At 31.5% G+C, this 24,441-nt stretch overlaps 1 long non-coding RNA gene across 1 annotated transcript; it reads right to left on the bottom strand.

Annotated features, from left to right (window-relative positions):
* Positions 1–1,960: 1,960 nt before the first annotated feature.
* LOC132731966 (uncharacterized) lies at positions 1,961–4,081 on the bottom strand. The gene is made up of 5 exons (XR_009625963.1): positions 3,942–4,081; positions 3,495–3,591; positions 2,946–3,046; positions 2,610–2,678; positions 1,961–2,226 (listed from the first exon to the last, which is right to left on the bottom strand). It is a non-coding gene; the product is annotated as an uncharacterized LOC132731966 (long non-coding RNA).
* Positions 4,082–24,441: the final 20,360 nt, after the last annotated feature.

The raw sequence follows: 24,441 nt of genomic DNA, 5'->3' as shown, positions 1-24,441 counted from the left end.
TTTAATAAATAATTCATGAGATATGTTACTTATTCATAGAAGTATTTATATTTTAGTTTTCTATCACTCGAAGATTAAATCTATCATAATGTGTACATAATTACTGATAAAACAAACGTATCAGAAAACATTTCTCATTGGTACAAATACAATATATACAACATTTAACGTCAAAAACATGTATTACAATGCATGCCAATACACCATTTAATCTAGTTAACGTAATAGTGATTTAGTTAATGAGAAGCAAATGAAAATGCGTGCGTCATTTTTCACGGCGAGCCCCATTATAGTTGTACATTGTTCATGGGGACAATCTATTATTAGCTCACGGAACCAAGTAAATCCCAGACAGTCTATAAGCATGTTCCACAATTTCTCGCATTCTCTGGTATTTCTGATACAGAAACAGATTTGGTTTAGGATAATATTTTCTGTATTAAGTTAACATTTTGTGCACTGACGGTCATATTGTCGTGAAATCAATAAAGCACTGTTTCTTGAGAGTGTCCTGCAGATATGTGACAGGGAAGGAGTGTTCCTGCTGCTTAAGAACCATAGACTCGAACACTGGCTTACACAAATAAGTTAATTAAAAACCCACAAATGTACAGCTAAAACAATACTATCTATTTGAGATTGGTTTTCCGACTTAAGCACTGCTTTGACGAGAATATCTTTCCACTGCCATTTACACGGAAATAAACTAGATTGTAAGTAATTGTACATTACATCAGTAAGAGAATATTTGCAGAGGGTCCTTTATATATCAGGAATAAAACCAAAACGTTCAGGAAATCCATTATAATATCTGGTTAAACGAAAATTGAATATTTCTTCGCTAAAAATATGCCGGACAATCTACACAATTGCCCAAAGAACTGCAGTTTCCTATATTCTATCAGAGTCTCAACACTCGTAATATTAAGACAACTACGAGTATAGTTTGAAGATGCGTTTCTTGAAAGCTGTTGCATATGTTTTAAACAGACGTTTTGAGCAGTCTCGAGTAAACGTATATTCTCTTTAGAATAGGAGCTCCCTATTTCACAACCATAAAGTGCTCTGGATAGCACCACAGGTTTGTATATTTTACTTAAAATAACAGGGCTGATAGAACCCAAATAAAAAATTCCGGCTATGCTGAAGTACGTATTCTTCAGCTTTGAACATGCGTTTTTAATGTTAGGTTTAGTAGACAGAATCTCTTCACTGATAACACCTAAATGACAGTAGCTTTCGGATTCAGAAATAATGTAAAGCCGCATAATAAATCGTCTGCAATGTTTTAATTTGTGTCGTCCATTCATCATGACAGCTTTACATTTTTCTACATTATAATTGTATCTCCATTCTTTCTTTAAGTAGTCTCAGTATGTACTTAGCATTTTGTCTAAACCATTTTCAGATAACGATACAAGTATCATGCCGTCTGCTACAGTTGGAGAACACACATTGAAATTAAAGATGCATATTCCTTCTCCTCCAGCCTTTAGTTCTTCAATGAATTCATTGATATAGACAAGATACATCAATGGCGATTTCTTACCGCCTTGCCTTGTTCCTTGTTGGACAATAAAGCTATCAAATATCAATCTTTTATAGAAAACTTGACATTCTGAATTGACATTCAACGAATGTAGTGTAGTCAACACCATACGTAAGTAGTTTGTAAAAAGTCTGTTATGCCGAGCGTGGTCAAGGCCTGTTTTCCATCCAAGTAGCACAGATACACCTTCTGCAAAGTGGATGCATTCTCGAAACATAAAAGAAGTCATTAAACATTCAAACTCCGCTGAAAACCACATGTCTATGTATCTATCCTCATGTCGCACTTTATTATTATAAAAACGGTAAAGAAAATATAATGGCTTTTTGTAAGCTTATTAAATCATATGGGATACACGGAAAAGAATTATACTCAATTTCCATAAATCGTTCTCATAGAAAATAACCGGGTGTTAATGGTTTGGGGGTAACAATTCTAAAATATTTTATCAAATAAATAGTTTTCTTTGATTCATTTCAATCAATTATACTCGAAAAAAGATTCGAAAACATTGTCATATACAGATAAATTTATCCAACAATAATCGGTTGCTGATTATGGGTCCTTCCTGTACAGTTTGTATAATAATTGCAATAATCCTCCCGACAGCATTCTGTGCAGACTGGAACTGACCTCTGGTTGAAAGGGTTCAAGCTTCGGTGTTCTATAGCACAATCCTGAAATAACATATTATGTATTTTAAAAAAGAACCTGTTTTATAAATAAAATATCAGAACGATTGAAAGATCTTTATTGTAAGCTGATATATACTATTTCCATGTGACAAAAGTAGAGGATAAATGCGCTACTTATCTTCCTACATGACGTAATTTGTAAAATCTGACGGAAGAGACGGCATTTACTGTATAAATATTGTTTTTAACATTTTTTTTTGTTCCAAGGATTGATTCATACTGGTGAGAATAAGAGAATATGATTCTTTTAGATAATTAATGTAGTAACAAGTGGAAGCATCCCAAATGCAGTGTTTATATCGGCTTGATACTGTTATAATATACATATACTCTCCGTCTCACAAATTCAAAATGTCTCGACATACATTGACTGATGCGCATCCAATGTGAAATATTGCATTGTCTCCCCATGGAAACTCTTCGATGCGGCATACCTAAGCACAGAAGATGAAGAAATTTCAAGTAGTTTACCATATCATATTGAATGCAATCTTTTTTAACAAGTAATATGATCTGAACATGAATTAAAGTGTGCTTATCAATGTTACAATGACGGTTAAAATATACGCCTTAGATTACTGTATAAAGCTGATGTTACTTAATTAAAATTTAATTTACTTACAAATGTATACCAAGTTCATATTATATTAATAAAACTCTTATTATTTGATAATAAAACTAGGGAATAAATGTAAGCAAACCTCATTTGAGGAGCAGATAGTTATTTTGTCACACTCTTTTGGGTCACTCACGTGCGAACAGTCAAGACAAAGAGAGCCTCGTGATTGCTTTGGCTGGAAACCTGTTATAGTAACATAATCGGAACCTTTCATAATTAAGAAGTCCTGAAGGTCTTATTATTTGACATGTTAATACAAAATATTGTATTTTGTTAACTGTAACTAACTAAAGTTACCTAAACTAAAAAATGTCAATTCGGTGCAAGTAGATATTTTTGGAATTTGGAATTTCAATGGCCTGGTAGTGTTGGTAGTAAAATATTCTGTTATAAATAGATGGCTATTACTAGATACCCACGTTAGCACCGTGTTCTCCCATTGAATTGGAAAATTATATAGCAGTAAGTAGGTTTATTCTTTTACGCATAAAGATACCTTTAAATATTTTCAAACGTTCAATATTACTCGTATGACATTATTTTACGGTATATTCATGCCATTATCGGTTTCAGTTATCTGGATTAGCATTATCCAAATATCTCCAAAAATAAAAGAAAAAGTTAATTATACCATTATCTCCACATCCATGTGAGTTACAGAAATCACCATCATAACATTGTAGACATGTCCCCTTAGAATTGCCCCCATGCTCGTTCAGACGACAGGTCTGTGATTTATATATTTATTTTATGATACACTTTAATGATTCATTTTGGCTTATTGTTTGGTGACTTCTTCCTTAGTTTTTTTGTAATAATGCACACGGCAATAATTTTATCATATTGTATGCAAAACCCTAAAAGTTCAAATTTTACAATACTTAATTGTGTAGCTTCGTTAAAAATCTCAAAAAATCATCATTATGTTTGTACACAACTGTTTCAACTCTTCTTCTAGCGGATTGGTTTGTTAATTAACAGTGTCATTTTTTTAAATTGGAATAAATCTAAAAATCACAAAATTATTTAAATAAAAATTGTCCTCTGCAACGTCAAATAATTTAGTATCTATTTTTACCTGATAGTCTGTACATCCAGATCTGTAGTGAGTGTGCCCATTTAAATTTGTAAAACTCTGAACATAACATGTCTGCAATTTATAGAAAAAGAGGAAAAACTATCCGACGCACAATATACAATTAGGCAGCTGTCTTAGCATTTTGTATCATTTTCAATAAATTATTCTTACATTGATTTTTCAAGTGCTTATGTCTGATTTATTTAAAAAGAAAACCAGTGCTAGGACCGTGACAAGTATTTAAGCCAAAACAACTGCAACTGGCAACAGTCAAAAACAATTGGTGTGGTGCTTTGTTTCGTTTCTGTGTTGTTATTAAAATAATCGTGAATCATAGACAACATCCTTTCCTAAATAGTTCAGGCAACGTAAGGTCTGGTTGCCAGAAACACATAAATTTTATAGCCCTCATTTTTTTCAAATAATAAAAGTACGTATTATAATCCGAATTTTCAATTTTTCAATTTAAATTCCCTAGATATTCATTCTTGTGAATGGAAGATTATTAGTCATTCTTTTACCTGCTTATTAGGACATGCCATAATTTTGTCACAGTAAGAAAGTCCGGAAGTGTAATCACAAGAAAAACATTTGGGTGGAGCTGAAAGATATAAATACACCGAAAATCTATCCATGAATTTGTCTGTTTGCATCCTTTACAGTCCTTGTGTCCTCTTTTTGACAGTGGTTGCTGAAATGAGGAATATTGTATTTGTAGGAGGGCTGATTGATAAACTCAAGGAATTTTGCATAAATCTTTTATTTTCTTATATTTCCTCTTTTTATTTACAGTTATTATGTATTAACGTAATACGTATACATTGTGTAAATATGAAAGAAAGTTCTAAATAAACACCCAAAATATGTAGAACCATAGTAACTTATGTCTTGTTTGTTGCCGGGCTCCATTTTTCACCATTAATATTCTTCTATAAATAATGGAAAATATTATTTTCGGAATAGAAATAAATAACTGAGGAGACGTTCAAGTAACTTCATGATGTACTTTCCGTAAAACAGTATTCGTTACAGAAACAATGTTGTTTTAGTCTCGCTCGTGCAAAGCATTTCTTTTGTCGTTATGATGTCTTCAAAAAACGAAGAATTACGTGTAATGGATAAATCGCCATGTAGCCTATAAACATGATTGAAGATTCGGTTACTGCAAAATCATTTATATACAAGTCGTATGAACACAATAATAATTGGTGAGACAACGACGGTGATCATTAGTCCATTCGATTGTGACACCCTGGCATCAGTTACAGTAGCAGCATGTATTTCATAACATGTAAAAAGTGGTATTTATGTAATCAGCGAAAGAAAAAAAGGCTAATCCACTGAGGCCATTTTATATAAAATAAACTCGTTTGAACACATCTGCGGATGTTTCTTAATTCAAAATTTCACCACTGTTATGTTTAAACGTTGAATTCTGCTTAAGTCGGTGCTAGGGGGCGTGGACGGTAACTTGCACTTTCCAGTACCGTCCATGAACAGGCTCAATCAAACCGAGCCTGCAACATTTTACAATTTTGCCTTGTTGGGCTTTCTTTAGGTATTTGTTTTTCTCTATTTATGTACTTATTTTCCCTTCAGACTCCAAATAAAGCAAATTCGAGGAATGTTTGATATATTCGTAGTTTTATTGAAGAATGTTAGGAATACATCGATTCAAAAATATTTTTTTTCAGAAGAAACAACACTTTTGCATCAGACTCAGTAATTTTCATTTATCAGCGCATAAAAGTTGATATTAGTTCTTTTTCGCCAGCTAACAAACAGAAATGCAAAAATACGGATGATCTACACAATAAACAGACGCCGTACACGGGCAAGGAGCAAAAAGAAACACTGACAATGCACCTTATGTGTAATGCATTAAACTGTCTACCTTTTTAAAAACGTTCCAAGAAGATTAATAAGTGTTATTTAGACCTTACAATTCTTACAAAATGCATCATTCTGTTCATCATTTGTGCCTTCAATAGAACTGAAATTGTTATTTTCACCTGAAAAAATAAAAGTACATGTAGTTCATGCACCAACACATTAGAAATGGCGAAATTCAAGCTAAAAATATGAAAGAAAGCTTCAGGTTTTCCACCCTGAGTAGAACTACTGATGTTGCGTAAGCCAGCTCGATAGATTCCTTAAATGAAAAAACCAAAGTCCCTGGCAGTTTAGAACCTACAGCGATGATGTGTCAAGTGTTTTGAGGTCATTAGCCAAAACTTAAAGAACAGAACATGTATGTTAATTCAGTAATCTATTTCTAATATACTTGAAAGTCATTGCATAGTATTTTTCGACTTAAAACATTCTGAACAAAAAATAGTGTTTTCCTCTGCGATTGATTGCGCTGAGTATACGTTTTTGTTTACCTATTGATTAAGCTGAACATACAAAAACATTTTGGCAATTTATTCTCTTTACTTAATTCAGAAAAAAAAATAAGATGAAACTTTCGAAAAATATGCAACTCTGTTCATCAAAAATACTTTATGTAATACTATACCTAATGAAACTGTTTCACTTATTTGAAACAATGAATTTCAAACAAATTGATAGAAATTACCTGTTTTAAAAAGTGTATCCAAGATAATAACCAAAGCAATTGTCCTGTTTTTGTCCATCAAAAGTACCGAATATTTAGCATCTGCAGCTGGGTGACTGATATTGTAGTTACCGCTTGGCAAGTTCATAAATATGATTCTGTAGAAATATAAAAAAACAAGAATTTGTATCAGAGTTACCAACGTCTCCCGCTTCGGGCAGGTTTTATATGAAGCATAAAATTATGTTATTTCAAAAGATTGAGGTATGGATCTCAGGACTTTCAGTCCAAAATTATGATCAATGCTAGATCTGCAAATGCAACAATATTTTTTAAAAAAATAAAATGAAACCCGAAATTAAAAAATCTATCATGTTAAGCTTTGACCTCTAAGTGTGACCTTCACCTTGGAGGTAGGGGTACATTTTCAAAATCCCTTGAACTATGAAGAAGTTATAGATCGGACACAAATTATACCCTAGTACAGACTAATCTTTGACCTCTAAGTGTGACCTTGGAGGAAGGAACCCATGTTTTGCGCCTGACATATTGTCTTATTATTGTGATCATTTGTAGACAATATTTTTAAACTCCTGACCTTGGAGGTAGGACACAAGTCTTACGCGTGACATATCATCTTATCATTGTGACTATTTGTGCAAAGTATATTCGAAATCCCTTAATCTATGAAGAAGTTATGTACGGGACACAAAATATGCAATATAACACGCTCTGTTAACCTTTGACCCCTAAGTGTTACGTTGACCTTGGAGGTAGGGTGCAGGTGTTGTACTTGACATATCCTCTAATTATTGTGACAATCTGTGCCAAGTAATTTCAAAATCCCGAAGAAGTTCTAGATCGGACATAAAATATACCCTAAAACAGACAATGTTAATTTTTTGATCTCTTAATGTGACCTTGAACTTATAAATAGGGCTGCAGGTGTTGTGCATGACACATCGTCTTATTGAAGTGACTATTTGTGGCAATTATTTACAAAAATCCTTCGATCTATAAAAAAAGTTTAGACCGGACACAAAAGTTACTCTATAACAGACTATGTTAAACTTTAAACTCCAAGTGTGACCTTGAGCTTGGAGGAAGGTGACCGGTTGTTGCGCAAGGCACATCGTCTCATTATTGTAAACAATTGTGGCAAGTATTTACAAAATCCCTTTAACGATAAGAAAGTTATGGACCGGACACGACATAAACCCTCAAATAGACAATGATGACCTTGAATGAGCAAGTGCAACCTTGACCCTGGAGGTACTTAATTACTTATTTACTTACTAACTTACTTACTAACTTACTTACTTACTTACTTACTCACTCACTCACTCACTTACTCACTCAATCACTCACTCATCCAATCACCAATCCACCTTCCTACCCACCTACCTACCTTGACTTACTTACTTTCTTACTCTCTCACTCACTCAATTACTTACTTACTTACTTACTTACTTACTTACTTACTTACTTACTTACCTACTTACCTACTTACCTACTTACTTACTTACTTACTTACTTACTTACTTACTAGTCTTTTAATTGTCTTAACTACAATATGTAAATTTATGTTTAGTATTAATTTTGTTAAAAAGTCCACTAACTTTATAAAGCTCTTCATTTACAAAAGAGCAAAGTAAACAATCCTGACACACATAAAGTGCTGAAAATAAGATTATGTATTGAAACAAGGAGATGGGCAAGACCTGCCAGTGTACAAATAATATGAACGCAAATGCACATTCTGCAATGTGTTAGAAGATGAATTATATTTTTTATTACAATGTAGAATGTTCTCTCAATTAAGAACACAAACTATTCCAATGTGTTACTGGAGATCTCCAAATATGTTTAAATTCATAGAATTAATGATACTGAAAATCTATTGTTAATTAGAAAACTGAGTATATATATTTCAAAAGCATTCGTGATGCGCTCAGATATTTTATATGGAGCTGATTAGTATGTTATTGACTTTCATATCTGTCTTTACTTTAGTTAAAGCTAGACATATTGTACCACAGCCTATGTTTCTCTTATTATATCATTCTTCCAATTGACATGTTGGTCAATATATGTTAGTCATATGAATATGTGATATACCTTCTATGTCAGTCATGTAAATGTGTGATATATCCTCTATGAAATAATTTTTACAGCTCAAATGCATGTATATGTATCTCTAGATGTTATATTACAAGCAAAACTGCTGTTATCAAATTGTTCCTTTTCATATCTTGTCATTAATGGCAAAATCTTGGACAGAGGAAATACATAAGTAAACATGCATCTTTAGACTATAGTGCAATTTACCGGGTGCCTAATTTTTGTATTTCGCTTAAGCCTATATATACTGCTCCATAGTGCCTTTCGACATACTATACAGATCAATTTCTTTTGTTTATCGTGCTTAACTTGTTGTTACTTTAAAAATGGTTTTTATCAGGCGTTTCAACATTGGAATGTTGTTCAGTGCCATGGTCCTCGAACACTTAGTGAGGATTGTATATAGGGCAGTGTTGGACATTTTAGAGCCCAATTGCGAACTGTGCGAAAATGTAAGTGACTGTAGCCACGAGATACGGCAAATTGACGTTATCACCCATTTCTCCAACATATTCGAGACTTCGGTCAACATTATGGCAGAAGCTCGAGTAACACACTTGTTCCTGAGACGGGCAGAATTGCATATACAGAAAACAGTCACCGGGAGATGAGCATGCCCAGTAAGTTTTAAATCTATTCTTCATAGTAACGCCATATACATTCGTTTGGACAATGCAAATAAGCATAGCAGTTTAATCCATTTCATAAGGATATCACAGATAATCAAGTTAATCAAAATTGTTTGGACAATACACATTTATATACAAATTTGTTCCATTTTATTAGATAACTGATGTTAATTATGTTAAGAAATTATATTGTATGTCAATTTATTGTTAAAGCTATAGTGCGACGGATGTTACATAACTCGATATACAGGTCGAGCGATAAGACCATAGGAATTATCTCCCGTGCTTAAATAAATGCTTTAAATATTACTTATGTCAAAAATGGTGTATGCAGTATGAAGAAATGTATGTAGAATTCACACTTTCGCTATCAACATGATTTAAATTCAATATTCAATTGAGAAAGATTTTAATCTGTCAAATTATCTACTTTACTAGTGAAAGATCTAATCTAATATGTAATGTCAGTACATTTGGATTTTTATCAAACTTTATTATTCTTTTAAATCTTATGTTGCATATATACTTTTGACACATACGACGAAAATGTGAATTATTATAAACATGTACATCATGTTATAGGTGAATATATGTTTTCATTTCCTATGTAAAATGTGCTACTGTAATGCATGTATGAGATCATGTTAATTTAATATTGATGCACGTTTGCCATTTTATATATTTTGCATATTGTACCACATGGGTCTATGACCTTCTGGGAAAAGATAAATACACTTGTTAACTTGTAATACATTTTAAATACACCAGCAGTCTGGTCAGTTATATAATTCCAAAATAAGGAAAGTAACAATAGATAGAAAACCAAGAAGTTTCCAACATAAATAACTGATGTGAATTCTTCCAACAAACAAACATTGATCCTAATAGTATGTAAAATAGCAGAATCAAATTTGTATTATTTTTGCAATATGCACATCGAAGTTCTGGGAATGTAATGTAGTACAACATTTATGGAATTAACTAGGTTATTTTCTGGCTGAAAAAAATATCGGAATCAAATTTAGTTCATAGTGGTTATCAGTTTTGGTATTACGGAGGAAAACGCAAACAATCAGAATGTCATCAATTTCATAATATTCCTTATGAAATCATATGTTTTTCAAATTAAGAATAGAAATCAGCAACTTAATTTTGAAAATTTTAGAACAAATCTAAATATAAGGATAAAACTAGAAAAAGAAATCGCAATGTTAAGTGATAAACTATACCAACATAATCAAAAAAATGTCTGTATTTGAAACTTGACCATTTCTTACTACTAGTGTTAGATTGGCATAATGTCAAAATGTAACTGCAAATGCAACATCATATTTTTTGTTATCTATAATATATTGAAAACTATTAGAATCCCTCATTTTTTAACTTTTTTAAATACGTTTTCATATATTATCTTTTTCTTCTAATTGATTTAATGTTCCAATTTCAAAACCATTTCCAAAACATTGCAAAATAAGAAAAGCTAAAATGTTCCCTGAATCATTTTCATTAGTTTGATAATATTTTTTTATTATCAAGTTGCATTTAAAAATATCATAAGATATATTGTTTATTTCTTCTAAACTAAAATACTTCTTTGATCAGGTAAAGGGAGTTAGGAAAAGGAAGTAAGACAAATTCAATAATGAGTCGGTTCTAAAACAGGAAAAGTCAGATATGTTAAAGCCTATAGATATCATTTGGAATAATTTTGAACTTATTTAAAGAAGATTCTAAAAATTTAAATGTATATGCTGTTCAAGTGATGTTAGTGCAAGAAGTGGACTGTTTCATTTAGCTAATTGCAAAATGCTGACTAATTTTTGTTTTCCATAACGATTTTGACTTACATATCAACGCAAAATATACGACGCATTTGTAGTGTCCCATTTAATGCTGAAACGACTTTGAACTTCCTTATTGGCGTCCGCGCCGAAGCGCGGCGCCTTTTATGTAATGAAATCAGATTTTGTGAAAGGGCGACAGCAACTTCTCGAGCCTTTTATAGTTGTTCATAATAAAAGCCGATCATTCCTATCGGTATGAGGGTGCTTGATTATTAATTAGTCGCGATATGTACAATGAATAGCGAACTGGAGAATTTCGCAATGCAAACATTTTCAAATTAAATAACCTTTTCCGTCAATAAATCGCGCTCTTCAAGGTATTTTTATTTATCATTTTGTAGTACACAGTGGATTATTATGGTATGTTATTCCGAAAGCTGTAAATAGAATGATGAGTTGATGACCTAAATATTCCGAAAATCTATTTATAGAGGGATGTACTCCTGTCGGTAATTCCCGGTCTCTCCTGGTCTATTTTGACGACCGGCGAATAGTACCACACGTTTATTGTCCGGTCTCTCCCGGTTTTGGAGTAGATGTTTGATATCGTTACAGAACAGAACAAATATTTTACAGATAAATAAGCTTTTTTTCAAAATGAATGTTTGTCACTTAGTTTGGTTACAATAATTAATAAACACAGATGAAATTATTGCTTATTATTATACATAAACATACAATTCGAAAAAACAAACCAACAACACAAATCGCATGTTTTATTTTATCTATATGAGATAAAAACAATAAATATGAACAATAATTGAGAAAAAATGTACATTTTTATGGCATTAATATGACACTATCAACTTTGAAACATTTTATTTAATTTGTTATTCGTGTTTAGTAAAAGATGCCGAGGAATTATTCAAAGTTACAAATCTGATTTTATGAATTATTCAATTGATTGATAATTTAAGAAATGATAAAGAAAAATACAAATGTACATGTATATGGTTTAAGAATAAACAATATTATATATTGAAAGATTAACCATACTTTACTGACTTTTTCAAGTTAAGTTTTGACTTATAATCGTCTGTCATTATGACAATTGAATTCTTAAAATAATAGTAAACGTAAAAACTCAGTATTAAAATAGCGCATAAAACACAAAAAAGAAAAGAAAACAAAATTCATAAAATCTGTATTTTTTATTAAAAAAGATATTACACTAAAATCTGTATTTTTTTATTAAAAAAGATATTACAATTAGTGTATAATAAACATTTATGCTCAACAGGGTAATATAACAAGTGTCATATTGTTACTAAGTGTGAACAGATACCTTAAGAGGGGGTCTTCGCTAATAGCGATAACATAATAAGGGACAATTACACAAGTGTGGTGTTGATCATGCGTTACTCATATGGATTATAAATGTTTGTATACATGTATATCCGTTGCTATTAATAATCACGATTATAAAGAAATAACAAGTAATATTCTAATTTCTAGCATGCCAATCAAATTTATAAATAATGAACAATATCTTTCGTTCGTTCATTCATAAGTGATATACATGTACAATTCTGGTAAAAACCAATGAACCATTGAACAGTTTATCATCATATATCTACTACTTCATCTGCACCTCCTGCATTTCTTGCTTGGACGCCCTTTGATGCTTTGCATCAATGCTTTTCTTGTTCTCATTGTTTTTAATCCTTGTATTGGTAATGTAAATACCACGTGTAACAATATTATCTCTAGTGATCATATACGTATCTATTGTTTATTCATTTTTTAATGTAATGTAAAGACGCATCGTCATAGTAAGTCTTTGTTAATCTAGTTGACAGAGAGATGTTTTTCTCTTGTTGATATATCAGGCCATTTTGTTTACGTGAGAAAAGACTTGTTTATTTCTTTATCTTACATATTTGTTTTAAGAATTTTTCTTCCTTATGCGTAACAGTTTCGAAAAACGGTTTATGGATGTTATATTCCTTTTAAAAAAATTAAAGATATATAAATATATATATCTGTTAAGACGTTTTAAATCTTGTCCATCACCCCTAAGTTTTGTTCAATTGAAAAACAAATGCTTACCAATCATTCATAATTCACAACATTTGATCATTCAATTTTATAAAAACTAAAGTGCATAAGTCAATATACTCGCAAACAGTGTATAATACACGCTCTTTAAGATTTCAAGCATTATCAAAGCATCCACTTTGATGCTGAACTCAAACCACTATTCAATTATCGTTTTGGGTTCGAATCGTTCCAGTGCCTTTGGTGGTGGTGGTGGTGGTAGTTTTAACTCCGGATCACGTCAGTAAAGCCACCTTGAATTTACCGGAGCTAAAGCGATCCTTGGCAGGCTGTCAAGCAGTTTACCAGTACTAGTTGCCTTCACTTTGGCAAGTAACTGTTTACTTCTTTACATGCCAGAGCGGAGGTACAGTGCGAATAAAAATATGAAAGAATTTAAGAGTCAACCATAACGAAAGTGAACTGCGCCGTCCGGGAATGAACCCGGGCCGCCTGATTTACACTCCAACGATCTACCGATTGAGCTAACCGGACGGCTTTCGCCAGTGTCTTATATTTATTTTTTGTCTGTAGAACAGAATATTAGACGTTCTAGTTAGGTGCTCTCTCGTGCCAGGAATATTGAAAGATGTGTCTGAGGTTTTCCTCTACCAGATAATCTATTAGTAATATAACATACATGTGTCTTTCATGATCACTGTCAATTGGTACACATGGAGGAAGAAGGAAGTTTAGCCAAATACAGGGAAGTTAAAATGTCTTTGTGTACAATAAAGTAACAAAAGAAAATAGTGTTTGATTTTTTTTCCAAAATATAATGATGTAATTTTTGTATCAATCTTTTCGATAAATTATCATATCGGAAAACCGTATTTAATCTTTTGTATTTACAATATTAAGAATTTACTTGTAAGTAGAACTCCATTGCATTAGCTTGATTTATTGCAGTACCACAGTGCATAGACTGGTTATAAATAGAATATATTCAAGTTTTTTCTATAAGTATAAGATTTTTTCATCGAGTGGTATGATATAAATATTTCACGAGTGGCAGTAGCCTCGAGTGAAATATGATAATTTTCATACCACAAGATGTGTATAGGCTGAATTTAAAAGAAATTATTCCGGCAAGACACAGTAAGAAATAGATTTTTACAGTACCAAGGATAAACCGCCTCCGTGGCCGAGGGGTAAGAGTCGATGACTATTAATCCAGTTACCTCTCTGGCGTGGGTTCGATCCCCGGGAGATGATTTGGTAGTTAAGCGCATAGGAAGGTAGTCGAGTACTGGTGTAACTCTCCAGGAAGGATGGTAAGGAAAGTACCCACCTATATGACTGAAATACTGTTGGGAAAGGCGTAAATTGAAACAAACAAACAAAAACCAAAGTATGTTTTTTGTTCTACATCTTCGTGAAGGAAGATAATTCATTTCGTCGTCTTTCAAAGCACTGGTACTTTGATGTAGTTTTCTGATATACAATAACAATCTTTTTACGCATCTGAGTTAAATATAAACCTTTATTTGTAACTAGCAAGTATGGGAAGTGGTATGTCGTAAACAAAAGGATTATATAGATACATATCATACTGTCCATTGTGTACGTGGTGAAGCCTTGTTTATTTTAATATTTTTAAAAAGTATACGTGACAAATATAATATTTTCAATTTGTGTTAAGCAAATTGGTATTTGTGAGAAAATTGTTTTTGAAGAAAAAACAAATATATACAAATATATGATTATATATCATAATCTTCTAAGCACCAAAATAATTATTAACTATTATATTTTCGTAACACGTTTCAAATCACAAATATCAAAGCTTATCTTGTGTATATATATATATATATATATATATATATATATATATATATATATATATATTCACACATATCTTCACTTACGGGGCCCATATATAAGACCGAGTTGAGTGGCATTATTTCATGCAGTCAGTTTTTATATACGCCACTATGTAGGCATAAAATGAACATTTCCATACAACAGAACTAAGGGGTACTAAGTTATATATATCAACTATATATTTGATTTTACCATAGGTGAAAACATATTGACCAATAACATAAAACCCCATTAAAAATATATACATTTGTGGGACATATATCATTTACTACTAAAACCGGCCTACGGGCACTATGTTAGAAGGGTAGCCTACGCCCCCATACATCGTTTTAAACATGCCAGAGTTGCGAGGCCTTATGTATGCCCCACATTAAATATAAACCCCACAAGTATGGTCTCAAATAGACCGATGCCCCGTAAATGGAGGAATGTGACTGTATATATATATATATATATATATATATATATACAAGATAAGCTTTGTAGGAGCACATTTGTCTCGGAGCACATCTGTCTTGTACGACCGATGAGGTCGCATTTGTCCCTCGTGAGACAAATGGGACCTCAAATGCCTACCCCTAAAAAACTCATTTGACAAATGTGACAAATGTGCTCCGATCAAGTTTTAAAGGGATAAGAAAGCACATTTGTCTCATGTTTGAAGGGACAAGAAATCACATTTGTCTCATGTCCTCTTTATGAATAATTTGTCACATACTTTCCCACGGCAGAAATTTTTTTAAGAATCGAGGTTCGCCGTTTCACCTCAGTGTAATCATCAGCAGGTTTGCTAATGTCTTTGTATAAAATCTTAAACCTAACACCTACAGTTAAACTATTAATTCTAGAAATTTGATTGACTCGACCTGAGGTCGTACACAGAAACATACGGAATCCCGTTCACGATGGTAAAACGGTAAACACGCGATGGGACGATGATGAAAATGCGATGGTACGATGGTGAAAACACGATGGTACGAACTTGAAACAACAATTGTACGATGGTGAAACAAACGATAGTAAGATCGTGAAACAACGAAGGCACGATGATGAAAATGTGATGTTACGATGGTAAAAACACAATGGAACGATAGTAAAATTACGATGGTACGAAGATGAAACTGCGATGTTTGAACGATACAATATCGTGACTTGTTTCACATCTCGCCGGAATCTCGCGTCTCGCTTCGCATCTCGTACGTCGACGTTAGACAAAAAGTCATTCGAGACCATATACCGCTAAATTGTATTCCCTTTATATTCTATATAAAACTGACTTTTTCAAAGAGCTACAAAACATAACTAGACACTTTTAGAGAAATCATTTTAAAGAGTAATGATAAAACTGATATAAAATGATACGAAAAGTCGAGGTCATATATCTAGCGTCACATTTGTTACTGTAAAATCACTTAAAAATCTGCTATGACGTAGCAATAATAAAATTGAAATTCACTTTATCAAATATAACCTTTGCCCGCAGGTTTTCTAACAAAATGTCAAAAACATATCCATGATGAAATTAAAACAGAAAAAAGCTAATGTTAAGACGTCTATGGCCGTGCAGAGTAAATAAAATAGTGTCCGATAACCTGTCCGCCATTACGCGACAAGGCAAGATAGCCCCGCGCTGGTTCATTTTTATTTGAATGAATGAATTAACGAACGAACAACTGAACGAACGAATGATGATGCAATACACGTATATGTTTAAACAAATTTTTGAGTGTCTATCGAAAGTATATGAGTTGTCTTATTCTAAAAATTAAATATAATATATTTATTTTTCTACCTATGCATGTCCTGTTGTTGTTGTTGTTGTTTTCTATTTCAGAAGGCCAAATTGGAAATAAGATATATATGATTGTTTTTGTATGTTCTTAATGTGTAACCTTCTTTAAATAAAGATATTATTATTATCATTATTGTTATTATTACCATAGTGAGGCCATTGAGTATCATTTAGAACCACTGAAAATCCTATGACCCTTTTTGCCACCGTAGATACTGCCTTGTTGTTGCTAAGAATATTTCTTAAATCATTTATAAAACTTCTAGCATCGCAAAAGAATCGTGTCACAATTAATAACGATAAGAATGGACTCTCTGCATGTGTTTGGGTTCTGGATGCTGCACTGGTAGAAATTTTCATTGTGACATGCAAAACAGGGATATTCTTCAAGTAAATATATGACTCCTATGCAGAGGCTGGAAGTTTTTTATTGACCGGAAGTGACCTTAAAAACGGTATCATAAACACAGGACAATGGCTGGTAGCCGGTATACGGACTGGCATAACTATTAACTTTTTAGAATTTTATGGAAAATATGTGAGACAATGTGCTTCGAGTGTCCTTTCTTTTGTGTATCGAACACATGAATGTTTACGAGAACATGTGCCCCGAGACAAATGTGCTCCTACAAAGCTTGTTAAAAAAGTAACTTGACATAAATTGATTGCACTAATCTACTGAATACGGAAAGTGAATGGAAATGAGACATCAATCTCCATTTTACAGCATTGGAGGAAAAAAGCTATGCTTTGGTATAACTACATACATTTTGTTTCAAATGCATTGAAGATAAAAAAAATGTGTACTTGATAAAAGTTTCCTTAGGTGACTATTTCCTCGCAAACATCCTAATTAAATCGACTATTATTTCCTAAATTTAAAGTAAAAAGATTCATTGGTTCTTAATTGTAAATATGACTTCATAGTGGATGAATCCAACACGACCTTTTTTGTATGGAAAAAAATAGTTCCCCTCCTAGAAAGGTAGAATATTAAATCCTTGAAATTAAGTGACAAGAATGTCAAGTTGATACCGTACCCTCTGTACCTTTTAATGAGCTAAATTAAGATGATACATAAAGCTTGAAACGTTATATGATTCAGTAGGACATTTTAGACATAGGGGAAAGAGTTTCATGTATGTCAAGAAGAATACTGTACCATCCGCAGGAAACCGTTAAAAATGTCCTCCATTTGTGATATATGTAAGATTTATTACTGTTTAAGCATGAAACTGTATTTCTTTAACTTTGTTTTATGCATACTAGTACATAATAATAATAATGTTTCAGAATAAGCAAATAATTTCAATAAGAAAATAAGAAGGATTTTTGCACATAAAGTTTTTTCTCTTCATTTTTAATGTTGTTAACGTTTAAGTACATTCGCACAACGTTTAAGCACATTCGCACACTTAATTTTATTTTATACTGTGAATCACTTTGTATTTATGATAAAATCTTGCATAAAAACTGCACACGCATTGACTCAGCGCGCAATGAAGAAATAACTGACAAAGATATCGGTCCCGGTAATTTCAAAACACAACAGTCAAATGACAACGTACCCAAAAATGAAAAACATAAGAAAACTAGTTTCTTTTGCCAAGCGTTTATACATTTTTCATTTTTTGCTTATTTTGCACAATTAAGATTATCGTGAAACAAAATGACTGTGCGAATCACTTGCAATTATGCACAAAAACTATTGATCCCACCATAGAAATTATTGTCCTTTTAAGTCGCATTTTTTTAAAAAAAAATTGAGTCGGATGGGAAAGATTGTTTGATAAAAGTAGTTTTCTAAATGCACTGATTCAAAATATCACGCATCCTCATACAATGGATAAGAGAAACATCTAAGGCATCTAAAGATATTTTGAACAAATATTTAAGTCTGCATTACATTTTGAAATTCATTTAATCGCATGAGTCTGCCGAAAACACAAACATAATTAAAAAATGAAGATAATTTTTGTAAGTGCGCTTATAGTCTGTGGATGTTTCACATCTGTTAAAGCAAACGATGTGTGCCTTAACGAGACAGAATATGATTTTTACATGTAAGGGAACCTTGTTAAAGATGTTGAGAAAAGGATAAATCTTTGAGAGAGAACGTAAAAGGTTTGATTTATAACTAATTATTAAAAGTTCTATTGAAAAAATATTATATTTAAAAAAATGTTTTTATCTTTATTTTAATCTATAAGCCTGGAACTGCATAATGATAAAACGAAATTTATTGTAAATTATTTACTACTTTTCTGTATTCATTGATTTTATTTATAGAAATGTCCCGTGGCGTCATGTCCTGTAAGGTCATGTAGTGATAAATGGATTACCTACAACAATTCTTGCTACTATTTTGAGAATATCAAAACAGCAACATTTGAAGAAGCAAGGGCAAGTATCATAACTATAAACTGAAATGTCGTGGTTTAATTCAACCTATCTAATTTGATATTTTCATTTGTTTATTCGTTTAGCAATTCTGCAAGCAAAAGTCTGCTAACATTTTGTACGTTGAAGACAATGACGAAAACTCCTTCATCGTAAAAATGCTCGGTCGTTTTAAATGTGAGAAATATATTTTATTTAATTTAACATCAATAATCATAGCTTTTTAAATATTTGTCTTCTCATAGTTTCCAGTAAATACACGTTACCCGTTTTATTATGCCTCATTTTTTAAACATTAGAAATAAATTGAAAGACGTAAACTTTCATGTTCAAGTATGTAATTGATTAAAAATCATGAATATTTGATCCATGTCATATAATTATATTCGAATAAATCAAAAGAAGACGTTTAGATAGAAAACATCACATGGTAAATTAAGCGGTTACAAATCTGCGAACATTAACTAAACTGTCATCAGATATTTAGATTTATAATGGGATTAATTAATCAATGAATTAATAGCAATTAATTAATGGTTTTCAGGATTCAACTGCAGACAGTTTATAGAATATATTAATATATTATTAAGTATAATTGTTCAATGGTTACAATTGCATATATTATGAAATAGCCTTGTGGTTAAGGTGTCTGCCTTTGAACTCATGAATCATGGGTTCGAGCACGACCATGATTTCTCATAATGACACCATTACTGGTTAGTTCCAGGAAGCGGACTCGAAATTAATTGATATAAATTACAATCGAGCTAAAATAAATATGTTTAAACTAATAAGCTAACAGTTTTTGGTTGAATGGATTAACCGACAAGAGTACAGAAGGGAAGTGGAAATGGATAGACTCAAATGCTCCTGCAAGGTTTATCAAATGGGTACCCGTTGAGTGAAATTTACCGAGTAATTATTATTTTTTACAGTAAAATGTATGATTTGACTCGGATAAAATGTTTTCCATTTTGTTAATGCTGAATTACACATACAACGATTGTTTTTATTTCTAAGACATTACTTGTTACGAAGCAATACAAAGTCTGATATAATTACAACGATTTTTTTTTAATACTTGACCCTATAGAGGAATAATTATCTAAACACATTTAGGTCAGCCACAGGGTCGCATCAAAGAAAATTGTGTTGTGTTTGTCGAACGTGACTCATATCAGTGGCATGACGTAATCTGTGCAGACAAAAATTCATTCATTTGCAAAACGAGTGACTAAGTAAGTGAGTCTTAACACCAAATTAAAATAGAGTTTACATAACTGAATTATTGGAAACAGAAAAATAAATAGTACACAAAAAATAACTTTATATAGAGATTGTTGTCTGAATACAGACTTGGGTTTTCTAGAATGTTTTCTGGAATGTACAAAAAAGGAATCTTTCGTTATGTTTAAAATTTTTGAAAACCGCTTGTTGATTTGATAATTTGATATATATTTTTGAATAAATTATTTGATTGTAAAAATATTTACATCTCAAAACATTTGATCCAAAGAAGGATATTGATTCCAATATAATTAAAGAGAATAAACGTTTATAAAAAATATATAAAAAATTAACTACTCATTTATAAAAAAAATCATACTGTATTTATATACATGACCATAATGACCAGAATAATATGTGTACTGTTGTTTGTTTTGTTTTTTTTGTTGTTTTTTTTTGTTTTTGTTTTTTTTGTTTTTTTTGGTTGTTGTTGTTGCTGTTGATTTTTTTGTTTTGTTTTGTTGTTTTTTTTGTTGTTGTTTTTTTTTCAGAAAAATCTCTTTGAATGTTGAGTGACTCTACATGCATTGGCGCCGGCTATTTATAAATATTACATACATTAAATAGCTACATATGTGACTGTATATATATGTATATACATGATAAAATTAGTTGTTGAAGATACATTTTATATCAAGTTAAGCAGCAATTGATATCAATATTAACTTTTTTTTATACAAGGGACATTAAATGTACTTAATATTTATTGTGGCAATCTTTTTCTTTCACAAATTTTGCTGGATAACAAATGCGAAATCTTCTTTATTTGACTAGATTTGACGAGTCTGATTTAAAAGATAATAATTCTATATAAAATTCATTATTTTTTGTTGAAAGCCGAGCGTCCAATTTGTTACTGACTTTTAAAAATAGAGTTAGTTCGTAAGACCACCAGCAATATGATTGGTATTTTACGAATTTGTACTGTTTTCTCTTCAGATTTTTGTTCACACAGTTTACTTATCCTGTATGTGTCGTGTTCTTACAATATGTTTAAGAAAGAATTCAATAAAAAGTATATATAAAATATTTTGATTTTATGAATAAAAAAATCTATAATAAATATTTTGATTTTATTAAAACTTTTACAACAATATAAGTCTATTCCTTCCCATCCCCGCTAAACTCAATAGAAATAACATCGGATTTGTAATCCAGAGGACACTTGTTCGATCGTCGAGCAAGGCAAAATTTCTCCATCACAATTGATGCCAGACATTACGTCTAATAGACATTTGTCGTTTACTGCTAATACAAAAAAACAACTGGGGATTGGTTATCGGTCACGTGCGGATATTTGAACATTGCTGGTTAGTTATCCAGGAAATTCGACTGTATGAACCAACCATCGACAAATGATCGAAATAATATTAAAAATCGGCGTAAAAACAGTCAAACAAGCGAACATAGCTACGAAACATTTGTTCATATGAAAACGAAGATTTTTTATTTGCGTTGGTTTATTATTAAATATAAATAGTGTAGACTATATAAAGATATTTCAACATTGCTATTAGAATACTATTCTGTGGCTCGTACAACAATGCGGTTCTCTTTATGAGATTTCAAACATTATCACTGGAATCACTTTTTCTTGTACTCATCGTTATGGGTTCAAATCCACTAGCCAACGGTTTTTTGTCAAGCCTACGAAAGGGTGATGGTTTTACTCAGGTGCTTGCTCGTGCATGAAATATTGCAAGAAGATGCGCCTAAGGTATTTATAAACAAGAAAATCTATGACTTCGCCATTTTTAATTTAAATAAAACTACAAGATTGTAAATGTAACATACAAGGGCCATTTATAATTTTTGTCTTAAAACAGATACATATGCAGTAGGAAGAAGGAAATTAAGTTGGACACGCACAAAAAAAAATAACTCACGCTTTTTCAAGGATTTATTATTTCTTATTATATAGAATAAATTGTGTTTAAGTAGAACTTCATTATACTAAAAAAGTTGATAATGTTTCAAACATTTAACAAAATGTCACATTTGAATGCATAAAATCGTCATCATTTTATTTATCATTGTATTAAATAACATTAATTGTACTTATTAACATTAGAACAATTAGTCTGAAATACGTCCGAAATAACATATCATTTGAAGGGTTTAAAAATGAAAAATAAAATTATCTGAATGTAATTAACATTTATACCTTATGATGAAAGCTAAATATATTAGGATAACAACTGTCTTGTTTACAATTATGGTTATTATTATTACTATTTTTATTATTTTTATTACTATTACTAATATTATTATTATTATTATTATTATCATCATCATCATCATCATTATCATCTATCATTATTATTATTATTATTATTATTATTATTATTATTATTATTATTATTATTATTATTATTATTATAGTAAAATCTTTATTTGCTTGAAAACTTTTTCTTTCAACGTGCTCTTTGTGAGTTTTTATTTCTCCCTTTGTTCGTCAATGACTGTCTTTGAACTATATCTTAAACTTGATTTTAACTAAACTTCACAGCAATGGCCCTTGAGTGGCCCCTATCAATGTTGTTAAAACATTTCTGGTTGGTTGCATAAAAAGGTCACAGGACGAAAAAACGTTATGAAACCAATATTTATTCAGACAATTATAATTTTAGGACATAACACAAAAGTGCATTCAATGAAATGAAACTAAGTGTGTTGTCAATATATGTGAGCGATGAACAAAACTTATCAAAAATGAATGTACTATGATAAAATTTTGACATTTGTTTTAAAATTGTTTTTTAATTTTGCAAAGAATGGAATACGAAAATACAATCCTTTGTGACATTGTTTATACAAATGTAATTAACTATGGCGTTTTTAAAGTATTACACATCTAATTCATGAATCATGTACACCATATTCTTGCGTATCAGACAGGATTATCTACCGTTTACACCGGCGCTAGAAAACTCTATCTTATACCCCCATGTAAGACAATCCGCGTGCTTTAAATGGCATCATTGCCGCGCGCCTTTTATGAATGAATTTATTGAATAGATTTTAGGATGAACCGTTATGAATGAGGTTGTAAGTTCATACGCTGCTATAAGAAAAAAGTGCATAATGAGAATATCAGTTTCTGAAAATAATTGATATGTAATATGCAAGAAAAAGAACACCGGCTGTTGGTAAAGACGGGAAAATCTATTTCGAGGTTAACTGATTACAGCGGTAACGAGTAATCAAGAATCATTGATATCGATGAAGCGTGGTTGAGGTCGTATGAACCAAAGCTAAAAAGACAATTAGCTGAGTGGCACATACCAAGCTTCACTAATTCTCATTAGTCACAAAGTCACAAGGTCGATAGTTGTAAAACCTTTAATGGGAAATACTTTGAGGAGGCAATCGCTGAGCCAGGTTATCCGTAGAAAGAGACTAGAACCATTGGCAGCCGATACAATATATATACATGAATACGTACCATAGCACTGCGTGCATTGCTAGAGCGTTATGATAGGGAAACCATAAAGCATCCCTCTAAAATCCCAGACAGAAGTCCCAGTGACTCTTCCCAACTGAAGGAGGACATGATGGGTATTTGTTAAATTGATTAAGATGAACTTGGCTTTGCTGTGACAGCGAGGTTGTGGGTGCTTCAGAATTTTTATCTCTTGATAAAATCACAGTTTATCGTTCGGATGCGCATCGTCGTCGTGATATACATGTAATTCCTCGCATTCGAACTTCAAACAGTGGTTTCATTTTATTTAGGGATTAAATCACTGTTTGTGATATATTGTTTCTGTAACAACATACACGTACAAACAGGAAAAATCCCTTGAAATTATCAAAAGATAAGTTTATATCTTATAAAAGTTTGAGTATCAAAACAGCTTACTTTTATCTTCTTCAAATTATGTTTTAAAAAGTTCTCATTTGACCAATTATTAAAACAAAGTGTAATCGAGTAAACGATATGTGTACTATATTTCAAAAGACCTTCTGATTTACGCAGTTGTATCAAGGTGTTCACTCAAAACAATAG

The sequence above is a fragment of the Ruditapes philippinarum genome, unplaced genomic scaffold (assembly GCF_026571515.1).
Source record: "Ruditapes philippinarum isolate M1 unplaced genomic scaffold, ASM2657151v2 ctg2963_1_1_1_1, whole genome shotgun sequence".
NCBI lineage: Eukaryota > Metazoa > Mollusca > Bivalvia > Venerida > Veneridae > Ruditapes > Ruditapes philippinarum.
This window is presented reverse-complemented; position numbering and strand designations above follow the sequence as displayed.